The sequence below is a fragment of the Apteryx mantelli genome, chromosome 1 (genome assembly GCF_036417845.1).
Source record: "Apteryx mantelli isolate bAptMan1 chromosome 1, bAptMan1.hap1, whole genome shotgun sequence".
NCBI lineage: Eukaryota > Metazoa > Chordata > Aves > Apterygiformes > Apterygidae > Apteryx > Apteryx mantelli.
In genome coordinates this window covers 87,451,460-87,471,438 of record NC_089978.1, presented here as the reverse complement: position 1 = coordinate 87,471,438, position 19,979 = coordinate 87,451,460, and the positions used below count along the sequence as shown (strand labels likewise).

Genomic DNA, 19,979 nt, shown 5'->3' with positions numbered 1-19,979 from the left:
GCCTACAAATGAAATGTATTTCTTCACCAAGCTGCAGGAAAAAGCCTAGCCTTTGCAAGCTGTAACAGTGAGCATACTATAACAACAGAGTTTGCAGCAGCTTCTTTTAATAGAAGGTTTTTGTCTGCACAGCTATATCAGGAAGCCAGGAAAACTTCAAACCTTAGGCTCAAATGTTACCAAATGCTGTCAAAGGGCAGAATATATTGCTTAAATAGACATGTCAAAAGGTACACAGCTATATCTTTGGCTAGTTTGGTGAAAAAAGGAAAACTAATCCACAAAAACTCAATGTGACATGTCAGAAGAACATTTTGGACTATGTACAGAATACACATCTCACTCAGCACCTTAACAAGTTGTGCCTACCATTGTCCCAGCCTAGAAAACTGCTGGAAGCTTCACTGAAGGACAATCGCTAAGAACCGCATAGACTGCAGCTTCAGGTAAAAGACTTGCTGTCTCCTGGCCCAAATGGATCACCCCACTTGGCCACCCAGACAAAAACAGATTGAGCAGAACACTTGGTGGCACAAAGGGGTCCTGGTTTGGGCACTGTCCCGGGGGAGGACTCCTCACACCCACACCAAGCTGTTAGCCCTGCATCAACAGCAGCCACTAGTGAGAGCTGTGCAGGGCAGGAGCTCCAGGAACTGATGACCACCGATCTCTTCCACCATGCCACAGATCCCCCCTGCTACTCCTGGTACCCAAATGCCAGCAGTCCTCAGGAGCCAGGGTGTGAAACTTGGGTGGCAGCAGTACTGCCTGCAGTTAAGTGGAGAGGAAAGGCAGCCAAGCATGCCCTAGGCATTAAAGGTGGGAGAGTGGGAAGATAGACAATTTTTTTATTCCAAATATAACATTATTCTAAGTAGCACTTATTTCCAGATTTTGCCAGTCATGCTAGCTACATTTAACCTGCTTACTTTTCACAATTAAATTCACAAACACACCTTCCAGGAGTCAGAGAAGTGCTCCTAGTATTTCAAAACCTGACACCAACAATAACATAGCCTTTCCTAATCTCCCTTCTGTCTCATGTAGTAAAATACTTATTACTTGCAGTCACAGAGGAGGACAGTATTCTACTACACAAAACTAGAACAAAATGCTACCTACTGCCTTGGAGAACTAGCAGCTGAAATAATGGCAAATACAAATTTAGTTATTTGCTTAAATTACAGTCAGAACGTGACCCTGTATTAACACGCTTCGCCCAGCAGAGCACCAGCAGTGGCAGTCAAGAGGTATTAAATGCATATCAGTGCATAACAGCAAGTGGAAGGCAGAGAACAGGGGTATCGGATCGTGGACCTGTCCGAAGGCAGCCACAAACCAGGGCCATATTCTTGCCAGGCAATACAGGATAAAGCAAGGTGAGGGGCTGCTGTCAAGAGATGTCACATTTACTCACTTAAAGTTGAAAGTAACTCTATTCTTTCTTGACTGGCACTTTTTCCTTACCTCTTTTTCCCTGTACTCTCAGCAGGACACTAGCAGATAAGTAGACAGGGCCAGAAATGTCAAGCCTTAGCCTCCAGCCCTGCAGCTAACATCTCACGTCAATCAGTCTCCTAGGGGACTCAACCCTGAATAGCTCAGCACAGCTAACAAAGATAACATGGAAAATTCTTTATGCTTCTCCTGACCTTGGAGAAACAAGTCAAAGCAGCTGCAGAGCAACTCTGTCACAGGTACAAGGACCAAAGCAATACATTAATCTTTAGCTCCTGACACTCCCAAGAACCACAGATCATCTTTGACCAGAAACACAGATGATCGGGAGAAGAAATGAAACAAAATTGAAAAGTGCTCCAGAATTCCAAAAATTTGATAAAATCACCACTGTGCAGCACTGCAACTTTATGAACAAGAAAAAAAAGGGGAAACTACAAACAACACTAACATGCTCATATTCTATTACATTTGCTGAAACAACCACCAACAGTCCATCTGAGGGCTTCAAGTGATTTTTTTTCTTGGGAAACAGCATAGAAAAGCTCTGCACTAGAGGGACAACAGATCACACCAGTCAATCATTTAAGCTGATCACAAATACTAGGGATTATAAGACTAGGATAAGTGGAACTCCCCAAGTGACAATGATTTTTTCTTAAACTGACAGTTATACAGGTTTAAAAAAAAACCTCTGTGGAAAACTGATTCTATTAATATATGTATAACACTATATAAGCATTTTAATGAAAATGTTTATTGGTACCAAAATAGCAACATGTTTGCTTATTTTATCATTCACAACACAGCAGTACAGTTAAAGTGGTGATGGTTTCTAGTTCACAAGGCCAATATCAGTTATCAGTTAGGACTCCCATCCTGCAAATATCTCAGCCCTCCTAGAAAAAAAATCTTCCCGCCTGAAGGAAATCTAATCTTTATATGACCAAGAACACCCTTCCTGCATAAACTTCTGGGATGTCTCTTTTATTTTCTGTCCTTTCTGGAATTCCCCCTCACACACACTTAACAGCCTGACACATCACAGTAAAGTTGGCATCAACTCCTCTGCTTAGAAGAGTACCCTGGGGGCAGAGCATAGCCACCAGCACAGAAATGGATTTCCAGTGTCAGAACCATGAAACTTCCCTGAGTCAACAGCAAAAAATGTTGCTTTCAACCCTTCTGGGTTGTTTAGTGGTCTGGTCCTGGGCACATAACACAGCACAGTGCCACTGAAATCACACAAGGCAGATATATTTATTAACAACTACGCTTAACGCTGCAACTCTAACAGAATATTCCTGTCATTTTTTTTAACTATATACTTATTACAGCACTGTTACTCTCAGTAATAAATCCGACAGAACATGATTTTCACACTAGGCTAAAGTGCTTGTGTAAAAGAAAGTGTTATCAGTTGTGGAAGGTCAAGCACCTGTAAAATTCATGTCGTTAATGCATCAGAGGGATGTACAGCCTGAGACTGTAGACAGAATGACGGTTCTGCATAATTTGACTGATGCTGGAGAGCACAAAGACTAGCACCCAGAAGCTGGAGAGGACAAAGCATTATCAAACAAGCACACAAAATTATAAGCTAGCTTTGGGATAGTGAAGCCTGGCTCCACACCAGGGCGTAGCGATGGTGCATGCTGTAGACTGAGAGAGTTCAGCTCCTCACACCCTCTCTGGGCTTTTGCACCCTCAGGAATGTTCCCAAGTGACTCATCTCTGAGGCCTTGCAGGGCACACTCACGCACAGCATGCAAAACTGAAGAGGAAGGACCACTTCTCAGTTATAGGTGGGTCTGGGTCTCCAGAAATTTCCATTCTAGCTCTACTGCTATTATACAGCATCAATGATGCTGTGGCTGCCAAGTAGGGTAGACAGAGCTAAGAGCCCAACCTTAAACCAGTCAGCTCGGATCCCCACAGCCATGACTAAGTTGTCCTGCTTCTTACAGTCATTGGTTTCCTGGCACTTGTGTTCTGGTTCTTTGACTCTGTAGCCAGAAATAGGCTTCCTTTTCACCCATGGTTATTCACTGTAATAATCTCTTAAGACAACACACAGTGCCTAGTATAATGGCTCCCGACAGATCTGTGAATTTTGCTGTAACGATAAATCTCGAACAAGACCTGGAAAGGTCTGAACAAACTTCTTCTAACAAATTCTTGTCCTCACGTGCCTGTGCAAAGCCCAGATGTGTTTATACTGGAGTGTGATATGTTTAAAAGCAAGGGGCTGACACATTAATTTTTAATTGAACTTTCATCCAGGTCCCGCAGAGACTTTCAACTGACAGTTTCAGTGACCATCAAGGAGAATTTCAGGCCAACCACTTTGTATGGCAGAAAATTGATTCTGAAAGTCATTGTAGGAGCTCTGTTTTATTACAGTTGCTTCATAATCAGGGTCACCCAGCAGGAGGGAAACTGGGGCAGTTTGCCCAGGAACCCTTATGAAAGGCCACAGAGGGTCCCTCTCAATACATTATCCCATACACTGTACCAGTGAGAGAGAGAGAGAGAGAAAGCGCACATGCATCTGAAATTCAGCTTCTGTCCCGGATGATCCAAGTCTTTTCCCACCCAATCTGCAGATATTACAGGTGCTCTACAGGTGCCTCCTGAAAGCACCTAAAAGCTATGCACTCATTTAAAAAGAAGACATTTAGAAAATAGTTTTATCTGAAAAAGTATTTGACGACTGGACTGGGGGGAAATGTTACCTCTTCTGGTTTTATAGAGAAAACCACCACTGAGTGTGAAGACAAAGGCAGCACTTACCACACTCTGATTTTTTTGCCGCCCTGTCAGGTACAGAAGTTTTACATCCCATGGCTCCAGTGCAGACTGTCCATCAGTTTAATTGCTCCTGATAGGAAACATGTTTCTCTCAACTGTTAGCATTTCCTGTGTTGTTCCTTCAGCACGAGGAGTGTATCACCTGCGCCCTTGCTACCAGTCCTAAGAGCAAGAGGAGAGGGAGGGGGGGAAAAAAAGTAATTGACCACACGGCATCTAAAGTACCTGCAGCTCATTACGAATTACTGTACAGCACATCCTACACAAACTGGACTTGGAACCTGGAAATCATACTGGGTTTATTTTTCAGATCTCATCACCATCAACTTGCATTCAAGACAGATGAACTCAGTAATGAATACAGTTTCCTTCCTACATGCTAGCTGAAAGCTAATGTGCACCAGTGATTTCTTAACTGAAAGCATGGCTATTTAAAGTCTTACTAGTAGGGACAAGAGACTACAAAGGAATGTTACTCTTTATCCTTCTGATTTCAAAATGGGGACTGCAGAATTTTAAGGACTCTAAATTACTGATATTACTGCTAAACAAGACCAAACCCCAGGCCTCCTCACACCCTGTCCATTTGAAAAGGTGCCTCATCAGCCCATCTATCACTTTATCCCTCAGTGTCCTAATTCTGTTTATCAGTTTGTTTACAGAGAGAAGTTTTCTCACACATGCTAGATGAACAGAAATCTCGACCACAGATTTATGCACAATAAAATCGTAACCACTGCAAAATTTACAAGGAGAGACAGTGCCATAGCTACGTGTTTCATAATTAGATTTCACCTTAAATAAACATCCAACTTTCTCTTGTACTTCTCCTGAAGCATTCTAAATAAAAGATTTGTTTTTGTTAAATAAATGAACACAGTACATTTTGTAATGTGGCCTTTCCCCTAGCATTTGCTAATTCATATCATTTGCTAATTTGCAATACCAAGTTCAAATGAATAAAATTCCACTGAGACACGAAACAGGTTAATTTCTAAGTAACAAAAAAGTCACTGATGCTTTTAGAGAGGTTGAGTTTTGTTTTAGCTGAAGACTTCTTACAGGAACACACTGACCCCACTCTCTCCCTCCCCTGCTGTTTCTCTCTAGCATGTCTAACGTCTAAATTACTGCATTTATTATATTCCTTATCTTTTAATTGAATTTAACACAAAAGAAATTCATCACCATAAAATGAGTGCTTAACTACTATTCTTTTTGCTTTTGTTTTACACTAGCAAGCATAAAAATAACAGGAAGATAAAAGACAGGAAAAAAGAAACAAATGTGTAACTAGCCTATTTTCAAGATCAAAAGTTAGAATGCGTTTATTGGACTATTTTCAGGGTCCCACAACACAAGGGTATCCTACACTTGTGTGGGGACTGCCAGTTTCTAAGTCAATATTTATTTCAGGAAGGAAGGATTTTAATTTTTCCCCACAACGTACTCTGCTGTTCTTTCCTCTAAAGGAGTTACCACTGAACACCAAACAAGCGCTGTTACATTATTTTGATCAAAACAATGGCTTTGATAACATCTAATACAGCACTGGTATTGCCAATAGCTCAACTTTTCTCTCCAAACAACCATTATTATCCTGAATACCATCTCCTCACTTGCATTCCTAGGAGAATCTTGAGTCTTCATTAGTCTTTCTCACACCCACCAGTCACAACTTGGTCCTAGCCCGCAGATGATAACCTAAGAGCAAAACAGAGCTCACAATCTAAGCCCAACTTTAGGCAGACCTTCCTTACAAAGGCGCAGGTCTGTCTATGCCCAGTGTCCGGGCAACAAGACAGACAAACAGAACCACGGCGGCTCCCAGAACTCCCTCTGAGCCGGGCAAACACAGGCAGTCGCTGGTTCAAGGATCAGGGATGTGAATCCTTCTCGTACACCACTTTCAACCATTTAAGCTTTTCCCCCAAACATCCCCATTCTTCCCTCCACTTCTGTACTAATTCTTGGACTTCTAGCACCTCCCTGAGCCAAGAAATAAAAAAGATAAGAGACACGGGAACAGAAATTTTATGGCAATAGTAGTAAAAGAAGCCTGAAACATACACTCAAAACTTGGAGGAATTTGTACAAGTATCTGCTATCATTAAATCTCTGTTAAAGATGCCAAATCTGGCCATCAAAGAGCTATCCAGGGGAATAATCATCATCTTCAGTCCTGAATGTCTGCATCCTGCTGCAAACACAGCTAACATTCAAACTCCTATCCAATTTCCTGAAGGTTTCTCAGGTGGGTACGGCCAACTAACTAACACTCGCAGCCAGCCTGCATTTCCAGACTTCAGAACAGCCACATCCAGCAAAGACTCCAGCAGAGGCTCCACCCAGGCCAGGCAAATTCACTTATTGCCCTTCTGGTCTGACTAGAGAATCACGAACAACTGGAACAACCCACGGCGGAAAGGGCCAGTACCTCACCCGGGCAAGGACTCTTCCCCGCTCCTAACTGAGCAGCTCCAAAGGGAGAAGTCCCATCCTCTCCAGGTACATCAGTTCCAGCCACCTCCTGCCCAGTGCCAAGCCCTGCCTTCTTGAGCCAACTCACAGGAAAACACCAGGCAATGACCATGAAGACCCACCATTGGAAAGAAGGCTGAAAAACAAGTATTTTAAACACTATATTCATTTACCAAAGTATCAGAAAAGGCTTCAGAGATGCACAGTAGCTAGTTGTATGAGAATCTGGGACATAAAGCTGTGTTAGCATTCTGGCTACCAGACCGCTGAAGAGAGAAGTGTCATGTTCATTTAAAAACAGGCAATAATTCAGTATCTACAGGCCAGTGACCAGTCCCATTTCCAGAAATAACTCTCAGAAATTGCTGTATTTCTCTCAGTTCAGCAAAAAGGCAATTTTGTGATGGATAGGCACTGAGTACAAAGCCCATCCAGTGATGCAAAATAAAACATCATTCCAACTATGTCAAGAGACATGCACCAAGCTAAGCAGCAGTGGCATATGCTGTTCTTTTTCTGGATAGGAGTCACCGAAGCCTAACCTGCCACAAGTATTCAGAAACTTAGGTTTCGAGACCTGAGCTGTCAAGAGCCTGATTTACAGAAATGATGAACAAGTACCATTTGATCTGGATTTAATAGGTGCTGCCCAAAATCAATCATGCTTTCAGTTTATCCGTCACATAAAGACTGGGCTGCCTCAGGAATAAATGGAAATCTTGTAAAGATTTATAGCTGACTTTTAATGAAATCAGGCTGCAGGTCCTTTGGGCACAGAGCCATCCTTTCAAGCACAGCATATTTTTTAAAAATTAGATGAGCTGTGCTACTGGCAGAAAAGTGTAAGCTAGGTCAAGCCTGCAGATATGGAGGCCATACAGAAGAGAGCCACTAGGCTTTAACTTATCATTCTCTCCTCATTCCTTTTGTTTCTTACCGTTGATAAACAATGAATGAAAGGTTGCTCCCTTTATTTTTGTTTGGATGGGATTTCCACAGTTATGCTACTTCCCTTGCAAGTTGTTTCAACATTCCTCTTTTCCCTTCTAGCCCCTTTCTCAACCATATTTGCAATCAGGTAGTTATGATCTCCTCCAATAGCATGTGTTAGAATGTACATATGGTTGGAGTGGTTGTGAGATGGGGACAGGTTTCCCCATAAAGATAGAATAGATCGATGGATGGATCCTTCTAATGCCAGAGGCTTTGTTTTGATGTCTTCTTGCTATTAATTTTTTAATTTTCTGTGACTCACAGCCTTGACTTGGAATTGCTTTCTTTGGATATGAGGACTGCAGAGAATGGAGAAACACATGGTATAACATGGGTTTATGATGGATTCTCTTTCATGCATTGCTGAGGGAATCAAGCAGGAGAGAGAGCAAAATATGCTGGAGAGGAGAACCCAGGCATTAGAACTTAATAGCCAGGTGAGCAGAGGTAGAGGGGCAACTCTTCAAAACAATCTTGTTGCCAGAGACGGGATTGTCAAGGTTGGGAATCTAGAGGTGAGTCAAAAACATTCACCAGCTAAATGATCCACTCTGCAGAAAAGGGGTTGTTGCAGCTGCAGTCAGCTAAGGGAGTGAAAGGGACCCTGACTATGAAATACAAGAGCTCAAATTTTGACACCAATGCTGAATTTGGTCTACCAAGGGGCTGATACGGGAACACCAGGCACAGGCAAAGCAGTATGTGTTTAGGTCTCTGTTAGTTTGAACCATGGGACAAAGTGACATTTCTATTCAGTGACTTTCAGTGATTATATACATGAAAGAAAGAAATGAGAAAGTCCTTTTGTTTCAATATATTCATCAAAATATGACAAGTAACAAACAGATAATTTCTTCAGTCTGCTCAGAAAAAGGAGATTAAGCTCAATATAGAATTGATGGAATCATTTCTAGGAATGGCTGTGTTGATATGGCTGTAGTAAGACACTGGAAAGCCAGTAAATCCTTATTGAAAGAGACTAGGATGAAGACAGACCAGCTCATTAAGGTGGACTCATATTCCTGAGCCCAAAAATCCAATGCAAAAATAAATACAAGCAAGATCTGCAAAGGTGTGAACATGCAGAGATTGTTCAAACAATCACTGAGTTCCTGAACTGCATGCAAACTCAAAGAAAGTCTGTGGGAAAATGATAGGAGAAAGTGAGTTTGTGCTATTTACTTATTAACAAAGGATATATTTACACAAAACATTTGCATTTTTGTGTAGAAAATAAATAAACAAAACAAACATCCTCATTTTTGTGCAGAAAGACTTTGATTGGGGAGAATGCGTAAAAAAATAAAAGGGAAGGGGAGCAAATACAAGTATGCAAATAGGGTGCAGCTCATCTGGAAGTATAAACAAAGCCATCAGATCACTTTTCAGAAACATGAAATGCCTCTAGAGGGAGAATCCTTTAGGAACCAAGGAGAAGATCAAAGTTAGTTCTAGTAAACTGGACCCAACTGGAGTGGAAGAGTCAACAACAGCTGGACCTCAGTTTCTTGGAGGAAATTCTGAATTTCCCACCATCCTGCAGTTACTGAGCAGGCTCTTCATGACATCCCATTTAATTCTCCTTATTTGCAGGGGGGGAAGTGGCTAAAAAGCAAGGCTCCAGAATGGACTAAATATGTGTTGAAACCTGAGCCAATTTAAAAATGAAATTCATACCTCAGTTGAAGTTTATATTAATTTTAATAATGTTCAAGTTAAGCATCATAGTAACTTTCAAGTTTATCATCACAAAAAAAGGCTTTTTCCTAAAAAATAAAATTATATATATATATATATATATATAAAAATACAGTAGTCACAAAACTATTTGACCTCATCTGTACTCAGAAGTTCTGTATAACTGATTCAGTCCAGGTCAGACATTATAGCTTGAAGCACACTGATTTTTATCAAGACAAAATCATCAACTGCACCACATACACCTGTCATTCATCTCACAGACTTAGGAGGCAGGCAATTTGCTCTTTACAAGTAAGCTAGGAAAAAAACTATACCCCACCCAAAGAAATTACCTGTTTTTTTTTATGCTTCAGCAATGCAGAGATTTTCCCATAAGAATATCTTTAGAAGATTTTTTTTTAAATATAAAGCAGTCCTTTTTTTGAAACCAGAACTGCACAATGAGGGGTGCAGATCTGCAGAACAGGTGCTCTAATTTTCTCTGGGGCTCTGGAGCTCACGAACTGCAATACAATTGCTCTCCACACACTTATATAGCTTCCTGAGAGGAAATTTCTTGATCCCAGCTTTTCAAAAGCAGTCAGTGGAAAAAGCCATTTTCATCGTCCAGCCTGATGAGAAAGCTCATGGCTGCAGCCCTACAACTGCACTGTGCATGTGCAGTTACAGAGCTGTTTTGTCAACATGCTTCCTGAATCTCAGGCAGAGAAAGGGATGGGCTGAAGTTATCTGCTTCACATCTCAAGTCACATGATCTTTCAAGAGGAATGGCCTTTCTGCTGTGATGAGACAATGATTTGCATTTTAGTAGATCTAGGCTGCAGGAAAAAAACATAGGCACTGTTCAGGTATGTGGATATCTGACGTGACTGGTGTGGCTATGAAACTGAGGAAAGAAAGAGTGGCAGCTGATTTTACCCATAGACATTGCATCTATATGTTAGTGATGTAAATGTTCTCAATAACACTCATCATATCCAGACAAGTATGAAGCACTCAAATGTTATGGTCAGAAGCACTGCATAACACTTATACATTTTATTTCTTCATGTGTATGCACACATCCTCCCCATAAATGTGTGACTGGGATTTAGTGAGCTCAGTCCATGGTTTGACCCATCCGTTCCCTGTGTGACTACTGGATAGGGATCAGGGATGTGTATGCCACATGCATGCTTTGAAATCAAACCCTGACGTCTGGGATCAGGGGCCAGCACGTCTGACACATCTCCTCACCATGCTGGTCGTGGACTCTCAGTCCCTTCATGGGTGCCTAGGGAAAGGCAGAACTGCCAAGCCCAAGGCAACTTGTTATTGCCTGATGCGAGCCTGACAGCCCCAGAAGAATCAGCCACTTCTTGCATGGGGCAATATATTGATAGCATGGTAATACTGCAATTTGGAAAACATGCAATACCAAACAACTCAAAAATATTAAATGTCGGTACAAGGATGGTATTCCAATACCACCAATACAGTCCTGGGCCCAGACCTAAGCACCAGTCATCCCATTCCCCCACTCTGACCTCCCATCCATCCTTACACCCTCCTGCCCCAGCTGGGGAGGGGCTGCTTGCCCGGCCTCCACGCAAAGCGATGGAATAGAGCGCAGCAGCCATGTTCATGGGGTCACTGGGGGGAGCTGGGGGTCTAAAGGTGGCTATGGGCATGAGATGGGGATCACAAGTGCCCTCTTGCAGTGCACATGATGGAGTCCCCCCAGGACAGGTCCTGTTCCCTCAGGGAAATCAGACTGGATAGGGAACAAGAGATTTATGAGGAGAGAGAGAAAGAGAGCAAGATACCCGCCCTTTTGCCCCAAAGGTCTAATAATACTGTAACATATATTTTCAGGACACTTTTGCTATCAGTCTGATGACAGTTCTACCACGGCCACCAGCGGTATGCTCTCCCTGTGAAGGCACTCAGACACAGTCATCGGATCATCTTATGGGACAGACAGACAAGTTCCCCTACTGTGACACAATGGATACATTTTTTAATGTGCAAATTTATTTTAAAGTGCCAAGCCACCACAGCAGAATGCACTGTGTGAATGTACTGGTTTGACTGACTGAGCCAGCTCTCTGAGGTCCTGAAATCTCAGGCACATTTTTAAAGCTATTTCTCTTCTGTGAAAATGGGTAGTAAATAAAATACATACTAGGGATGATAATTCTGCATGACCCAGAAGAGTTTTGATGTTTGCTTTTCCGGAAGGATGCATTTTACCTGATCAGGGTTACAGTAGTTAATCATTTATGTATGATCACACCATTCTGCCAAAATGCATGCAAGCAAAAATACATCATAACCTCTTTCCACTGCACCCTGGAGATATATGCTATCTAAAAAACATTTACTGTATCTGATAAGTTCATCTATATTGCCATTTACCAAGATTTCTGCATAATGAGATGCTATAAGGTTTGTTCCAACTGCCAAGAAATCCATTAGAATTGCTTAATCCAAGACCAATAGGGAAGGGATCAAACCCTTAGCTGTTCGATTCTGTAGGACACAAATCTCCACCACGTTTTCTCCCGTTATTCATAAAAGTTGTTCATCCTCTGTCTCACTGGTCTGATGCGACCAAGCAGTCTGATAGAGTCAGTCTTGCTGGACTGAGCTACTTCTCCAGTTACGGATCGGGATCACAATAACATGCAACTTGAGGAAACACGAACAAATGTGCTTTCCAAATTAACCTTTCCTGTCCAAGTCCAAGGACATAGGCTGTACTTAATAAAAGCATCCTCCTGTCTACATAGGGCAAAGAAAACACAGCAGTCCCACCACCGAGGCCACGCATACTACATGAGTTTGCCCAGCAGTCATGCATCACATGCACACTTACGATGCTGAAAAAAATTTCACCAAGCGCCAACAGCTGCAACAGACAGTAGGCAACACAGTTCTGACAATATGTTGTTGAGCAGTCTAGCACCACAAAAACAAACAAACAGTAATGTCGCTAGTGCAGAAACTGGGATATCCCTTTCTAGGCAGTCCTTCTTGAAATTAGAGCTCATATTCTGTAGGGAATACTTTGGAACCATTAAACTCCTAAACGAGCCTCCATGCTGGCATTCCACATACATAATTCAAATTCTGCTTCAGGCTTATTTCCCAGAAGCACCCACTGCAAAGTGATGTAACTGATATTTTTTCAAAAAGACTGAATGATCATAGTCAAAATGAATATGTTCCTCTGAGCTCCGACGATGGTTCCTCTCCTCTTAGCCTATCTAAGTTCAGGAAGTATTTTTGTATGCCCCAACAATGTATTTTAGAGTACTAGCCAGGGGCCAAATCCCTGACTGAGAGACCTGGATCACAAACAGAAAGAATAAAAAGAATAAAAGAGAGAAGGAGAGAAATAAATGGCTAGAATAATTTTATCTGTCTTTTTTTTTCTCATATTAAACTCTGTCTCAGTCAGTGAGAGGTCAGAAATGTGCTCTCACAAATCTGAAGGAGAAGGTTAACTTGGATGAGCAGGAAAAGAAATTTATCCCCCAAAATGGACTAGATGAGAGAGATGATAATGGACAAGGTGAGAAGACGATAAATAGAAGATGTCAAAATTAGCATCCTTGGCAAAGAGAACACAGAATTAGAAATGTGGGCCAAAAAAGGCAGCTGTAGGGCCTTGAAACTGCTGAAGGCCAAGAAGCTAGACCAGAACCCTATGAAAGCATCGGGGTACCTTCTGTAAAAATGAGAACAAATAAAAAAAAAACAAAAAAAAACCAGAAAAATTCCCAAATTATCAGCTGATTGCAGATTACTGTGAAAAGCAGTGTCTAATAGCACAATCTGCACTACTCTACTTGGAGCCTATAGAGATGATAGCTATCTACAGCACTAATGATCAGTATCTCAAAGGAATTTTGTCTGTCTTCTTAAAGGATTGTGAACTACCAGCTAGTAAGTGTAGCCATCACATATATGGTGGGAGAAAGTCAGAAAAGTTCAAGAAAATGATTTTCTTCACCTCTATTTTCATCTTACCCTTATGAAACTGCTTCTAATGACAAAAAAGTGCAAACTTTTCTATCTTGCAATAGTCATCTGCTTCAGCAAAATGCAAATAATTTCAAGAGTCAAGGCAACAACAATTACACTGCTTTACTTACAGGTATCATACACTTCTGAAAATTATCATACTTATCTTTCACATTCCAAATAATCATTTCTCATTGCAACTTTTAATCACAGTCCTGTAAACACCTGTACCAAGGCCTTAACTTTTACTTCTACAATTCAATCCCTTTGGGATGCGAGGACTTGGCATGGTGAGTACTGAGATAACCTGAATAGCGCAAAAAACCAGATAAGGCGTAACATATAAAACAAAGTAATAATGCATTCAGGATGGAGTAACAGAAGAAAACAAAGTCCTGGAATAAATATCTGCCTGATCAAGAGGGGCACCATGCTGCACAGAAGCAGTTGCGCTGCTCTGTACCCTCACACAGAGCCATCTTCTACAGCAATTACACCATCAATCCACAACCTAAGTAATCTTGGATATTCCTTGGTAGTAGAGGTGGGTAGCTAGTATGAGTAGCTTGATGTAGCTCCCATTAGCAAAGACAAACACGTAGGCCTTATCATGGTATATCAACATGTAATAAAAGATATTCTTTTCAAAAATTCAGTTGCACAAGAGTATTATTCAGAACACCCACAGATGGAGCTTCACAGCAAAGGCGTGCATATGCAAAGCTACCATATTAAATGGAATAACTGAGATAAGGAGAACACTGGTCTGGCAATGAGGTAATAAGGAACTCCTTAACACAAGCACTGGGAGCCCTCTGCTGACTGAGTAATATATCTGGGAGAGAAGTTGCTAACAGAGGTTCACCAGAAATCTCCTGTCTTTTAGCGTACTGTTGGTGTTCAGCTGGAGGTGTTGACGGCATCTGTCCATTTAGCACATCCAAATCCACGTTCCTCTCAGTTCAGTCATCACCTGAACCACTGTAATCGGGTGGTTCAAGTGCGTACAGACTTTATATGCTGGGAGGCATGTAAGAGGCACAGTGGGGTGGGGAAGAGGTCCCATTTCGGGGCTTCTGCCCCTACCTTAGGTTCTGCTTTTAAGGGACGACCCTTAATGTTCTCCTGATAGATTTTTGAAAACAAATGTTCTCTTTTCCATGCTCCATTTTTGAAAACACTCATTAGTATGTGCCGTGCTGTGTCTGAGGGGATAAATCATAACTTTCACAGATCCATTACGCACCACAGAACAGCTTCCTCAAGGGCAATACTGGCACTGACAAAATTCTGCCTTCTTTCTCTGTATGCTATTTAAAACAGACTTCTATACCAAGAAAATCACCCACATCTTCCTCCCTCACTGAAAAGAGAGTTAAAACGCTCTGCAGCAAGCAGTATAGCACGTTCCCATGACTTGATTTACAACAAATCCACGCAGCCAGTTTCCCCAGAAACCGCAGGGCTGCTGATGCAGCTCTTGTGGAGCCCAGCCTGCCCTTCCCATGGCTTGGTCAACCTGCTGGCTACTGCAGTGCAATACAGCAGCTCGACAACCTCTATTCTCTACTTAGTTTTCAAGAACCGAGCAGCCTAGCAAATCAACGGAGCAATAGGATGCGCAGTAAGGCTTGCCAGCCGTTTCCGAAAGGGGATGGATGGCATTGACGCTGGGAGGGCATGAGCTGGAAGCGAAGATGTACCATACACATGCAGGGGAAAGCAGTGCTCACACTACTCCTTACATGCAGCGCAATGCCATAACAGGGCCACTGTCTCTTGGCCGTGTTTTATGGGTAGATCTGGCTGCAAGGCTGCCAGCTGAAAGGCCCTAACACAAGGAGGCATGCCTACAAGTGCAGAAAAACCTTACCTGTGGTTTCCCCATAGCATGAAAGCTATTAAAGTGATTTACCCCCTTCTCTGCTCCTCTGTAGCTGAGGACCAGAAAACGCATCAAGATAATAAATTTTTAATTACCACATTTTTAATTAACCAGTAATTTCTAAAAAAAAAAAAAAAAAAAAGTAAGAGGAAACCTGGCAGTTGCAGCCGCGGGGCACTGGCTCGCCCTCCCTCAGCAGCTGTCCCCAAGCCCGCAGCAGCGCCGCTCGCTCAACGGCTCGCCGCGCGCCCAACGGCCGCGCCGCGCCGCACCGCCCCCGCCCCCCCCCCCGCCGCGGCCGGCGGCCCGCACCGCGTGGGCGGGGCAGCGGAGGAGGCCCCCTCGCCCCGAGTAGCGTGTGCATAGAGGCAGCGCCGTAAAAGCGTATTTGCGTGGTGGTTCCATAGTGTAGTGGTTATCACGTCTGCTTTACACGCAGAAGGTCCTGGGTTCGAGCCCCAGTGGAACCAACGCCGGCAATTTACTAGTTTTTTTTCCCCTCTCCTTCCTTCCTGTCCCCCGCTAATCTTGTTACTCTGCTTCTCATCTCTTCTTGGTCTCCTTTCCCCCCCCACCCAAGATGGGCAACCTTATAAGCACGTAAATAAAGCCCGGGACCGGCATGGGGTGAAAGAAGAGAGGAGTGTATGTTGGGAGGGGCAGGAGGCTCTCTGCTGATTGCCGTTAAAATGCAGAAAGCCAAGCCCAGCCCAGCAAGAGAAGCAATTTGGTTTGCAAAGCATCAGCGTGCAAGAGTCACATGTTTCTTGGAGAGAGCCCACGATAAAAGCAAACGGGTCTGTGCTTTCCAAGGGACCTGTGCAAAAGCACTTTTTCCCTAAGCACATGAATGTAATTCAGACAGTCTAGTCACTGCAGCGCCTGCTCTTTCCCCCACCTTGCTTTTCTGCAAACATCATCCACACAAACAGGGGAAAAAAAGAGGGGAGAGGAGGACTTAGGCTCATGCTTCAGACTCCTTGAAAGGCCAATGTATCCCAAGAACCAGATCTTCAGCATGCATCGCCCATCCTAGCTCCATCCATGTCAAGGGGACCCTGGTCCTGGAGGCTTGACTCCAGCTCTGAAAGGACTGGCGGTTTTGTACCCCGAGCACGTCAGTACCCTGCTTCTGAGGGCATTTACACTTACACGCGCGCTCTGGTCCATGAGCGTGGCTGCCTCCGGCTCCCCGACCGAGGGCACACGCTCATGCGCGCTGCCCGTCTGCTCGGCAGCGCTCCCTGCCCACGTCCGCATTGCCCATGTCCGCAGCTCTGCCGCGCTCAGAAGCAAATTCATTTCTCATGCAAAGAAAGCTGCGAGCAGAAAGCATGTAAGTCTGCAGGAGACGTTTGCATGGGGCTCCTCACATGGTGCCACACGACCTCCAAATTTGTTAATAAAGCAAGGCCAAAGTACGGACTGGAGCACCGGCCTCCAGTCATCCAATGCTTGTTTAATTTTTAGCAAACTCCCCATGGTGCAAGGTGGCCTTTGTGTTATTTCAGACACTTCGAGGAAAGAAAAAACACCAAAATATCCAAGGGCCACAAAAGCAAACGCCAATGCCTTATGGCCAAGGGGACACCAGCTGAGCCTGGAGACGACGTGTGGCCAAAGGCTGCATAGAGCAAACCTGCCCAGGCAGTTCCTGGCCCTGTTTTATTTAGCAATTTGGACATAGTCAAATTGTCCCATTTAGGACTGTTTATACCAGGTGCAGTTTTGCTCCATTATCAATGACAGGATCATTTTGATCTTTTTTCTTTTTTTTTTTCTTCCCACAAAGGATCAATGTAGCCCTCTTTGGTGCTGTTTCATGTACTGGCTTTAAAATGTTTCCTGTCTGCTATACCTGAAAGTATGTGTTTGCCTGCTAGGAATGAGCTGCGTGATTCATTTAGCAATGCTGTCTGCAGTAGCAGCATGGTTTTGCCATTTATGGTTATTAAAACGAAGGACTGTGAACAGCATTAGACACAGAGGGTCTGAACTGCACAGTATTTTATACAGAGACTTCAATTTTAAGACTTTTACGTGTCGTGTGAGCCAATTTGATTTTTTTAGTGTTAGAAACACATTTTTAAACAAAGGCTGCCCTTCTCCTGTGAGAAGAAAATATTATAGCAGGGGAGCTGGCAGCCTTGAGGATGTCCCTTTGAATGAAATGTTCTTTGATATAGCTGTGCTATTGCTGAACACTGTCTCTGAGTTATTGCATTTCTTACCTTAAATCAACATCTATTTGTTTAAGGGTGGAACTGATCATGAAAAGCATTGATTTTAACCTGCTGGGGGTGATGGGGGAGAATTTGTATTTGCTTCTTAAAATATGCAGACATTTTGAGAGGCTTATATTCAGGATGCCATTTGCATAGCTTTGCTTATTTGCCTGACACCTTTACACTGTGGGGAAACTGCAGTCTGAAAAGTGTCAGCCGCTGCAGTAATCCAGAGTGCAAAGGCCGAGAAGTGCCGGAAGCGCATCCGCTGTGCAGATGGGGTCTGAGTGCCGTATCCTGTGCCGCAGCTGCTCTAGGACTAAATTTCCCCAGCTTTTTGCCTGCCTGCCTCCTGCCTGTTGTTTCTCTCCGGCTGCACAGCTCTGCCTCCCGGTGATGCCTGCTTACGAGACCAGAGGGTGAGAGGCTGCAACCTCGTCTGGTGTCCCAAGCGGGAAGTGGAAGAAGGTATTTAGAGATTTTAAGCTGGGATTTAGATACCAAATGATCATCGGTGCAGACAGGGAATGGATATCCAACCTGCTTCGGCAGTGCGGGAAATCTCTGGCCCTGTGGCAGCCCATTTTAGACAGGCCTGCAAAGGAAGGGCAAGAGTGAGCCTTGCACAAATGCTGTGCAGAGCCTGGAGCACGAGAGCCCCGTGCAGCCACCTGGGCTGCTGGCCGAAGGCTGCCACCATGGTCCCTCTGCAAGGACCATGTTCACCCCTCTGCAGGTCCTTCTGAGCCTGGGCAGGCCCTTTGATGGGGTCTCACTGCCCCAAGAGGGGTGCTGCATGTGAGCAGGAGGCCTCTGAGTGAAAAACCCAAAGTGTTTTAGGCCAGTTTCTCAGAGAGAAATCTGAAAATCCTTAATCTTCCAGGGATTGACCTTTTTTTCTTCCGAGAATTTCCATCACAACATGATATGTTTCATCTCCGTTCAATGGAGCGAATGACTGAAGTCTCACAGAGCCACGGCATGCATGAGTTTGGAGACAGAAGAACTGCTGAACTGTTGGATTATTTGTCGTAAGATCCACAATCTTTTGCAGAAAAGGCTTTCACCAGCAGGCGACACGTCACTTGGAGGCGACAGATCCAGCTGAAGTGGTTTCTTAGAAAATGGTGATTCACAGCCCGCTGTCATTAGGAAAAGTACATCAGGAGGCGCAGGCCTCCCAGCGCCTTCCCAGCACCCGCCGCTTCCCGAGGACAGTGTGCCGAGGTTGAGCCACGCGCCTCGTGCACCCCTTCATGTCTTGCAGCAGCAGAGATTTGTGTTTTTAAGAGGCTGGCAGGGCAGCAGCACAGAATGAGTTGTTTCAGAGCTAGCAAGTTAAGTGAGGTTTGTTTACGGGAAGTTGCGGAGGGAGTGTAAGGAAGATGGGGACAGCAGCTGTTACAAAGCCCAGGGATGCAGATGTGAAGGATGGCGCCCAGGTCCATCACTGTAACTGCAGGAGAGAGGAGAGCTGAGCAAATGTTTGAGGGAGAATTGACCTTCCTTTGAAGAATGACCTAAAAAAAAGGTATAGTCAATAGCTTTAGATAACTAAATAACTACAGGGCTGAATTCATCTCTACTGCAACACATACAGATGCATTTACAATCCCCAGGATTTGGGGTGAACAGTCCCTGAAGCCCAATAGCTGCATCCATTTGGGGGTCTGCCTGCCATAACCTGCCCTGTTGCTGGTGGTAAATTAGCTCAGGAAAAGTGCTGGGTTAAGGAGGTTAAACTCCTTCCAGGATGCCCCAGAGCAAGCTGAGGTGCCTCTGCAGAGCCCTGCCCTGAGCATAACGCCAGGGTTTGGCCTCACCTTTGCCCTTGGTTGTCCTGCCGCTTGAACAGGAGTGAAAACTGAGGGTTATCTGAGATTTAAAACCAGGACTTTTCAGATTACATTTCCATTATTGTTTTCATTGAATCCAGGGTGGGCCCTTCTTTGCCATAATTTGGCTGTCCGTCAGTCAAGCCTTGAGGCTAAGCAAAGCAGCTAGGCCCCTCCTTGGCAGGTGACTCAACCTGTACATTTCACACACCCCTGGGGGCCGGGATGCAGCATCACTAGAGCTGCAGCCTGTCCATGGCTGCAGAGGAGTCCCAGGTGATTAGTTTACATGACATACCTAATCTGTAGGTATCCAAAGGCAGGTGGGATGCATCCTGCCGCAAGGGACTTTTTCCAAAAGATGCCATGCTTAATCAGCATCCTTGTTCATACAACATTTTTTGAGTGGATAAAGACCAAAAGACTAGAGATGGGACCAGCTTAATTCAACATGTGACCTATGCAGTGATTTAATCTACTCTCTGCCCATAAAATCTGAGATCTTTTGAAACGAATGGAGCTGCTTCTGAAGCAATCTCTTTTAACAGTCTCCACTAAAAATTCACTGCTAGTTGCACATAA

At 43.9% G+C, this 19,979-nt stretch overlaps 1 protein-coding gene and 1 non-coding gene across 2 annotated transcripts in view; one reads left to right on the top strand and one right to left on the bottom strand.

Moving 5' to 3' along the window:
• PPEF1 (protein phosphatase with EF-hand domain 1) overlaps positions 1-15,572 on the bottom strand; it is a 41,402-nt gene extending 25,830 nt beyond the window's left edge. The window contains exons 1-2 of the mRNA XM_067289737.1: positions 15,492-15,572; positions 4,252-4,431 (exon numbers count right to left, since the gene is read on the bottom strand). The gene's annotated coding sequence lies outside the window, so the exon portion shown is untranslated. The remainder of the gene's footprint in view (positions 1-4,251; positions 4,432-15,491) is intronic.
• Positions 15,573-15,734: 162 nt separating this feature from the next.
• On the top strand, positions 15,735-15,807 carry TRNAV-UAC (transfer RNA valine (anticodon UAC)). Its single transcript has one exon. It is a non-coding gene; the product is annotated as a tRNA-Val (tRNA).
• The last annotated feature ends 4,172 nt before the right edge of the window (positions 15,808-19,979 follow it).